Raw genomic sequence first — 9,138 nt, 5'->3', positions numbered from 1 at the left:
CTGCTGCGTGGGTGCTGTTGGAGAGGGCTGCGGGTGCAGGATGGGCTGGTCAGAAGCTGCCCTGATGAGGGTCACCATCTGCCTACTGCCAGGGTCCCCTCCTGGGAGGCCTAGCTGCTCAGGAGAGTTCTTGGGAATGCTTTGGTGACCTGGCCAGGGCTGTCGGTGGTGGGGGTTGACAGTGGAGCGGCTTGAGCCCAGACAGCCAAATGTCTTACCTTACCTGTCACTCAGAGGAGGCCAGAGGAGGTGCCGTGCGGGAGCTGGGAGGATCTGCTAAGGACAGGGGTGTAAGCCTCAGGGAGGACATCTGGAGTGGAGGTTAGATAGATCTTCACTTTCCTGCACTCCACCATCTGATTCCTCAGCGTGGTTTCAAAGTGAGTGTCGCTGGGCTGGGTTCCAGGCCCGCTGGGGGTGACTGACTGTGATAACTTAGGGTGTTTGGCCTGTAGGGAGAGCTAGGGTGCCTGGTCCCAGTGTCCCACCAGAGAGTTCCAAGTAGTCCAGGCTTCCTTCAACCTGTGTGTCACAAGATCGCCTGGTACCAGCTAGGCCTCCATTTCCAAGGAATGCCCTGGGAATCCACCCGAAGTGAGGACCTCACTCAGGTATCGGGAGCTCTGGACAAGTTGGGCCGGAGGGACCTGGGGAGTCTCCAGTTAAACACACCCCTTAGGTTGATTACTCCTTCCTTTCATCTCCAGCCCTCCCAGCCTGACTCAGAGGTGCTCTCCCAGCCTGGGTGCCTCGGAGGAAACCCAACAGATTTTTTTTTCTCTTCTGCCAACTCTGGGCCCCACCCTGGTTATAGGGCTGGGTTATAGGGGTCACTATGCGGTTGCACACTACTTTCTTAGGCAGCCTTTGTCCTGGTATCTGCGAAGGCCAGGTCTATAAAGCCGGTACTCACCAGGGCGGCGAGTGGGCGGCTCCCACCCCTGGACCCTCCCGGGAGGTCAGGGCCTGAGTCAGAGTTTGGGCCAAAGCTTCCTCACCTTGGCCGGAGCGCACCCCCTGGAGCGCCTTCCAGAACGCGGCCTTACTGGAGGGCGGGCCAGGTCTGGAGCGAGGGCTGAGAAGCGTTTGCTCCTGGGGACCGGGCAGTAAAAACTTTTTCAGAATTGCAAATTGCTCATGAGTTAATTTAAAATACACTGCTTTATGAAGACAAAGCAACCAAATAACTACTAGAAATGCCTCATTTTCNGCGCGGGCGGGCCCCTCCCGGGTGTCCTTCCCCAGCCTTGGGGTGCGGGACTGAGCGGGATGCCCGGCCACGGAGGCTTGGAGCCCTCAGGTGGGTCAGGGCTTCTCTGTCACCCCCTCCCTCTCAGACACTGCCCGGGAGGCTTCCCAGACGATCCCCAGCGGCAGGGACTGGGGACGCTCCACCTTAGGATGACAAGACAGAGACCTGAGGGACAGCCGGGACTGCGCTCAGACCCTTCCCTCAGGATGGCACCGGCACCGAGGGGCCTGGAGACAGGGGCTAGGATGCAAGAGCTGCTGTCGGATGTGGGCGGGTGGCCCACGGGGGACGAGCTTGTCCACCTTGGACCTTGGCTTAGCTGGGGGTGGGGGTCAGACCCAGTTCTATGAGAAGGTCCCGCAGGAGTGGCAGGCGGAGCTTGGGAAGAGCCACGGGCAGCGTCACCTTGTTGAATCGGGTCCCCATGTGTAGCCTCTAGCCCTAAAAGGTGTGCGGCCACCCTCAGGCAGTAGTAGATCCATGCGCCTGGACATTTGAGAGTGGGCGCCCCTGGGCCTGTCATGGAGGGGCTGAGCGGTGGGACCTGCTGGGCCTCCCATGGAGGCTCTATTGCTTGTAAATTTTGCACATCCTTTGATCATAAGTTAGGAAGGGGGTGGGGGTGAGAGCACTTGCCCAGCAGGGTGAGATCCTGGGTTCAGTCCCCAGTACTGGAGAGAGAAAAAATGTCGGGACTGGAAGCCCTGTTTATGGGGGAAACCGGTCTCATAGCAAGTTAGTCCTTCCCGCAGTTTGAGTCGAATACCCACAAGTGAGCCCAACTCACAGACCTGAAGGCTGAGTCCCAGATGGGCCTGTTAAGTTACCCACCAAGGGAGATGTGCATTGCTTCTGCCCGTCCACCTCTCCCATCTTCCTGTTCCTACCTATGACCTGGTGGCAGTTCGGACCTTTGCTTCCCATCCCCACCTCTTGGATCCTCTTCCTCTGCAGCTGAGCAGACAGAACTGCTGATGCTTATGTCAGGCCCTGGCTGAATGTAGCTGGGGGTCTTAAGTGGGCTGCCTGAGCCAGGTGGGGCCTGCCCTCTGAAGGCCACTGGCCTATGAGGAAGATAGAGTGCAGCCTGCAGGCCAATCTGTCTACTGTGACCCAGAGGAGAACAGGGAGGGGTCTGTTCAGGGGTATCTTTGGGGGGGTTGTTGAAAGATCATCTTCTTACTTATTCATGCTTTTTGTATTTTCACCACATCAACAATAAGGAAGAAAAGCAATTATTCCTCTTGTGTTTGTTTTAGTAAGTTCTCAAAAGCACTGCTGTAGTGGCTACTTGGACTTGGGTTTGCAGGTGAGGTCTGGGGGCTGACGAGAGCTTCTGGTGGAGTCCCAAGGTTGTGAGGTGTTTCCTTACAAATTAGCTGTGAAACCTAACAGAAGGGCCTGGGACTCAGCAGCCCCCGTTGGTCAGTTGCAGAGCTTCTCATTGCAGGGTCGCCTCCTCTCCTCCGCTGTGTAGCTGGAGAGCCTTTTGATGGACACGGCCTGGAGACTGGCTAGATGGGGAGTGAGCGATGGCAGGTCCTCTCCTGGGGGGCACCAGGCCAGGGGCAGTGGCACTGAGGTCATTGACAGCTCCAGATTTGGGAACCAGTGTTGCCCAGCCTGGAATTGTGGGGTGGAGCTCTGGTCCCCAGGGGACTGGATGATTTCACCTCCCTGTGGCCTGGGCTTGGGTCAGGGACCTGCCGATCTTGCTGAGGAGGCTGAGTTTGCAGGATCCACCTGCAGGCCCCTCTCCTCTACCCAGGTGCTGCAGACTGTGTGTGACCCCCGTCCTCTCGCCCCTCCCTCCAGCGCAACCCTTTCTAGTGCCATGACGGACCTCAGTGGGCCCTGTCAGCCTGGGTGGTCTGTGGTGAGGGGCAGGACCTGGGGACTCTTAGGGCTTGAGGGCTTCAAGCCCCGTCTCCAGGGCGTTTACCACCTCTGCCTTTTGGACATTTGGACCCGGACTGTGACTTTAAGAGAGAAACAGGGCGGCTCTGCCCTACCCTCTCTGTCCCCCAGTTTGCTAGAGGCAGGTGGCTCCCTCCGCACCTGAGCACACTATTTGGAAATGGTTAAATGGGGCCCACGGGGTCGAGGCGTGGCATCCAGCCAGGGCCAGGTGCAGGGAGCCAGCAGCGGGAGGCCCTGTCATTATGTGCGGGAGGGCCCTCTTTCAGCAGTGACCACCTGTTGCATGAGGTGGCTTCCACGTGAGCAGAAGGGGCCCCTGTTTTCAGTTATGAACACAAAGGCTGCTATCTGCCAGCTCCGGGGCCTGGGGATGAGGAGGGAGTCTCCAGGCTCCACACTTCCTAGCTGTGTGACATCGGGCAAGCGCTTCCACCTCTTTGCAAAATGGGAATGAGGAGGACGTCTATCTTTAAGGCCTAGGATCAGTTCCAGATGAAAGGAGGCCAAAAGTCATGGCAGTGAGATGCAGAATGTGAACTGCAGCTGGAGAAGACCCTAGAAAGCTCTTGTCGACACTGACGTTGGTAAGCCTGGATACGGACCACAAAGTACTAACGTTGGTGTCTCATCACTGTTCATGTGGATCCACGTTCTTAGGAAATATGTGCAAACATATTTAGGGGTAAATGGACACAGCCTAAGTCATCTATGCTCAAATGTTAAAAAGAAGCCCGTAAGTAGCCATAAAATAAAGAAAATGAGGCAAAATAACATAAAGAGACAAATCTGGGTAGAATTCAGGAGCGTTCTTTGTACTTAACTTTTCTGAAGTTTTTAAAATATTTCAAATTCAGGGCTGGGGTAGTGGCTCAGTGGTAGGGTGCTGGCCTAGCATATGTGAGGCACTGGGTTGAATTCTCACCACCGCATAAAAACAAATGAATAAAGATCCATCAACAGCTAAACTGGGGCTGGGATCTAGCTCAGTTGGTAGAGTGCTGGCCTCCCTGGATTCAATTCCCAACACCACAAAAAGAAAAAACAAACAAAAAAACCCCCTACTATTGTGTATAATATTTCAAGTTCAAAGTTGTGATCCCAGCAACTCTAGAGGCTGAGGCAGGAGGATCATAAGTTCCAACCTCAGAACAGGACTTAACAACAATTCATGTCACTTAGAATGGTGCTCAGCCCTCTGTGAATGTCAACGTGTTATTGCTGCTTTGTTACCATTAGCCTTGGCAGTTTGACTTGTCTCATTGTCACAATAAACCAGAGGCAGGTTTTGGTTTTCCCCCTTACAGATCACACTACTGAAATCCAGAGAGATTAAGTGGCTTGCTCAGGGCCACACAGCACTAATAGAAGTTCAGGCACTAACAGAAGGGCTGCAGAAGTACAGTGTATTTTGGATAAATGGCCAACATTTGAAAACCACAAGATTTTGCATAGAAAACCCAGATTTCTAGTTTCCTTTGCCAAACTCAGAAGGCCAGCACCTCCAGCCATGTGGCTGTGTGGCAGTTGCTGGCTCATGCTCAGCGACCTCTCCTCCCCACACAGGACCTGGTCAGTGTCCCCTATTGGCGTCCAGGGGTTCTGGGTTTGCCGTCGTGGGGAAGGGACCCCAGGTTCTTCTCTCCCCCGCCTGCTCCTCCATCCAGCCGTGCTCCGTGGCCATGTGAGCACGCAGGGTATGGGTGCAGGGCTGGGGTGCCGTGGGGCTTGGGGTGCTGTGGGGGCTGGGCAGGGGAGCTTGAGGCTACAGTCTGCCATGTCCCCTTGTGTTCCTGGTCCTCACATCCTGCCCGCAGCCCTGTGTGCCTGGCTCTGAAGAAGGGGTACAGGGTGGATCCCCGTGAGGAGGGTACAGGAGGGGCTCCCAGAGGGGTCCCGCGGTGGCTTTTGCCATGGTCTGCTGTGTGAGCCTCTGGTTCCCTGAGCCCCGGGGTCTTTCCCTAAGGACTGGGCATCCTTGGGCCTCCCCGGAGGGTGGCAGGGTCCTCTCTGCATGTGAGGCTGGGATGGTGGCTTTCTTCAGTACTGGGCTCTGACACAGCGACTCCCACCAGCCTGGGTGAGGGTGAGCAAAGGCTGGACGTGGGCACCCCTGTGTGTGGGGTGGGCAGTGGCTGGGTGGCATTGTCTGGGTGACCTTGCAGATGTGCCCTGCGGTCCCCATCTCACAGAGGCATGTCAGTGCAGGTGGCAGGAGGAGTGCAGTTTGGTGACAGGGGACACTGGGGTTCAGAGGCCACGTGACCCTCACAGCTCTCCTAGTCAGGCAGCCTGGTGCTGGGGCGGAAGCTGAGCTCTGCCCTGGCCATGGCTCTGAGCGCCCCTATTGGGAGGAGGAGAAACGGTTCGTTTCTTATTTCTAAATGACTTTAGTATGAATTACAGAAAGAATTCACATTTGGTTCTTGAAAAATCAGAAAGTACAGCAGGTGGGGGGAAACCTTAGAATCTTTGCTGTTTAAATAACCCATTACATATTGACATATGTCCCTGCAGATGACTTTTTTTTTCTCAAACATATGATAAGAAAAAAAAATGTTGAGCCTCACAACCCACCTTATTGTCCTCTGAGGAGGGTTTTGTGTGTCCCAGGCTTTGTGGGGGTTGGGCTGGAGAAACCAAGGTTCTCAAGACAGACTTCAGGGTCAGCTCAGCACTCCACCCAGGAGGAGCCCCAGATGATTTCCTCTGTCCCCTATTGCTGGACATATAGGTTGTTTCCAGGATTCCTGATGCATGCGGCAGCCGGTAACTACTACGGTCTCCATCCACTGGGGATTCTTAGGGTGAATAAAAGCAGGTCCGTTTCCCAACTGTGGCGCCCGCAGACTGGATGCAGGTTTGCGGTAGGCCGTGTCTGGCGGCCTGTCTGTCCCAGGCGCTGAGCTGGGAGCTTCCAGCTCCTGGGTAAGCTCTTTTGTGGTCAGAGGGTGAGCTGGGGAGGGGCTCCCAGGAGACAGCGCCACCAGGAGAGGTGTTAAGATGCCACCCAGGCAGCTGCTCGCCGCCTCTAAGCCCCTGTGGGTGAGGTGGGAGGCCCTGGGGAGAGGAAGGTGGCTGGCAGGTGACCCGGAGGCTTCTAGGAGGCAGTGGGGAGGGCCTGTGTCTGTGTGTCTGTCTCTGACTCTACTCTGTCTCTCCCTGACTGTCTTCCTCCCTCCAGCCGGGGGCAGGGCTGACTGGGTTCTGTGCTGCTGGCTTGGAGTCCCCCGGTGAGTCACTTCCCTCTCAGGACCACACATTCCTCATCTGTAGAAAGGGGCCAAAAATGACCTCTTCCCTGTATGCCACTCGGATGAGACAACAGATGGGAGAGCTCTTGTGCTGGCAGGGTTTCCACATTTCCTGATGGAAAAATTAGACCTACAGAGAGGGAGGGGGAGAGTATGCTGACCCCACAGACTCCCCCGGCCTCAGGGTCTCCAACTCCTGACTCTGGCCAGCCAAGAGGCATCTCTGTGTCCCCCTCCAGATAGCGTATCACTGCATCTGTGAAAATTGGCCCTACGTTATGAAAAGATAAGGACGCTTAAAAAAAACACAAAACTTGTGACCATCAAAAAACTGTTAGAACTGATAAACGAATACAGTAAAGTTGCATGATACACAATCAGCACACAAAATTCAATAGAGTTACAATACACTAAAAATAAAATATCCCAAAGAGAAAAATGTAAAGACCCTATTTATAGTAGCGTCAAAACCAATAAAAGTCAGGGGGACGGAGGCTGAGGCAGGAGGATCACGAGTTCAAAGCCGGCCTCAGCAATTTAGCAAGTCCCCAAGCAACTCAGTGAGACCCTGTCTCTAAATAAAATATATTTTTTAAAAAAGGCGGGGTGGGGGTGCTGGGGTTGTGGCTCAGTGGCAGAGCACTTGCCCAGCATGTGTGTGGCACTGGGTTCGATTCTCAGCACCACATATAAATAAATAAAAAAGGTCCATTGACAACTAAAAAAATATTTAAAAAAAAAAAAAAAAAGGCTGGGGATGTAATCCCAAAGACTCAGGAACCCGAGGAAGGCGGATTACAAGTTCAAGATCAACGCGGACAATTTATCAAGACCCTGTTTCAAAATAAAAAGGGCTGGAGATGTAACTCAGTGGTGGAGCCCTGGGGTTCACTCCCCAGCATGGGGAAGCAGGTGGGGAGGAAGCCAACAGATTCATGACAAACGCTGAGTGTCGCTATTCATCAGGGAAATGCACATTAAAAGCACCACGGAATGTCACATCACAACTGTCAGGATGCTGTTAACAAAAAATGAAAGACACGTGCCGGCGAGGATGTGGAGAGAAGGAGACCCTCATGGGCTGCTGCAAGGTGCCGGTGGGAATATGATTCGGCCTGGCCATTGCCAAACAGCACGGAGGGGCATAGAGCGACTATGTGATCCAGCTGTATCCCCTCTGGAGACCTCCCCAAATGATTTGAAATCAGTATGTTGAGACGTGGGCGCTTCCGCACTCACTAGCCAAGCCGTAGAATCAACCCAGTGTCCATCTAATAAAAGGTGATGTGGATTCATGGTGGAATACTATTTAGCCTTTAAAAAGAGGGAGATTCTGTGATTCACACCAACATAGATGAACCTGAAGGGCATTTTGCTAAGTGACATGAGGTGAGCTCAGAAGGAAAAATGCAGCATGATCTCCCATACATGTCCTCTGAAACGATCAAGCCCAGAAGCAGAGGTATGATGTAGTGACCAGAGGCAGGCAGAAGCCAGAAAGGTGTTTGTGACAAGATGCAGTTTCAGTTAGACAAGGAGGAATTAGGTTCAAGAGTACCATGGCAGCTGGGTGCAGGGACTCACGCCAGTAATCCCAGCAGCTCCAGAGGCTGAGGCAGGAGGATCATGAGTTCAAAGCCAGCCTCAGCAATGGCGAGGCCCTAGGCAACTCGGTGAGACCCTGTCTCTAAATAAAATACAAAATAAGGCTGGGGACGGGGCTCAGTGGTTGAGCATCCCTGGGTTCAATTCCTGGTACCATTAAAAAAAAAAATAAAAAGCATCACAGCACAGCCCACAGTGTATATTTCCAAATTTTAAATGTTCTCACCACAAAAATATGGTAAACATCTGAAGTGAGGGATATGTTAATTAGCTTGACTTAATCATTCCACATTGTATAGAGAGAACTTTGTATTCCATAAACACAGTCAATTTGCAATAAAAATGTAACATTGTGTCCAAAAATTAGCAATAGTTTATAAGATCATAATGAGTCAGGGTTCCAATTGTTTCATAAATCTCAAAAAATGTACCTTTTTAGTTTTTTTTTTTTTTTTTAATAAAATCAGGATCCAAATCCTAATGCACCTAATGAGGTGGTTCTCCATTCTGTCGTCCGTGGAGGTTACTGCAGCAGCTTCCTGTCTGCATGGTCCTGCCTCCTGCATCCTGTAACTGGGTTGTAGCCATAGGCTCCGTCTAACTTGGAGATGGCATCACACACTTCTGGAAGATGGGCTTGTCTTGTGGAAGCCCCTTGTGTAGTCCGCCACTGATATTTGATGGCTTTAACATAATTTTTTTTGGGGGGGGAACTCCAGGTTTTGCCTGGCCTTGGAGGGATGCCGAGTTTGGTGTTGGCTGGGGGACTCCTGATCTCGGTGCATTCTTTCCCCTTATTCCTGCTCTTTCTTCCTTGTAGTTGCTTTTCCTCCTGTTATCTTTTAACTGGTTGGTGTAGTTTTATTAGAGAAAATTTAAAAACAGACAAGCAAAGAGTGAGGTGAGCCGGGCGCGGTGGCGCACACCTGTAATCCCAGTGACTCAGGAGGCTGAGGCAGGAGGATGGAGAGTTCAGAGCCAGCCTCAGCAAGGAGGCTCTAGGGAACTCAGTGAGACCCCATCTCTAATCTCTAAATAAAATACAAAATAGAGCCAGGGATGTGACTCAGTGGTCAAGGGCTTCTGAGTTCAATCCTTGGTACCAATCCT

At 52.8% G+C, this 9,138-nt stretch overlaps 1 protein-coding gene across 1 annotated transcript in view; it reads left to right on the top strand.

The window, feature by feature from the left end:
- Window positions 1-3,529: 3,529 nt before the first annotated feature.
- Adcy7 (adenylate cyclase 7) overlaps window positions 3,530-9,138 on the top strand; it is a 51,861-nt gene continuing 46,252 nt past the window's right edge. Inside the window, exon 1 of the mRNA XM_048792221.1 lies at window positions 3,530-3,756. The gene's annotated coding sequence lies outside the window, so the exon portion shown is untranslated. The remainder of the gene's footprint in view (window positions 3,757-9,138) is intronic.

The sequence above is a fragment of the Marmota marmota genome, unplaced genomic scaffold, assembly GCF_001458135.2.
Source record: "Marmota marmota marmota unplaced genomic scaffold, marMar, whole genome shotgun sequence".
Lineage (NCBI taxonomy): Eukaryota > Metazoa > Chordata > Mammalia > Rodentia > Sciuridae > Marmota > Marmota marmota.
This window is presented reverse-complemented; position numbering and strand designations above follow the sequence as displayed.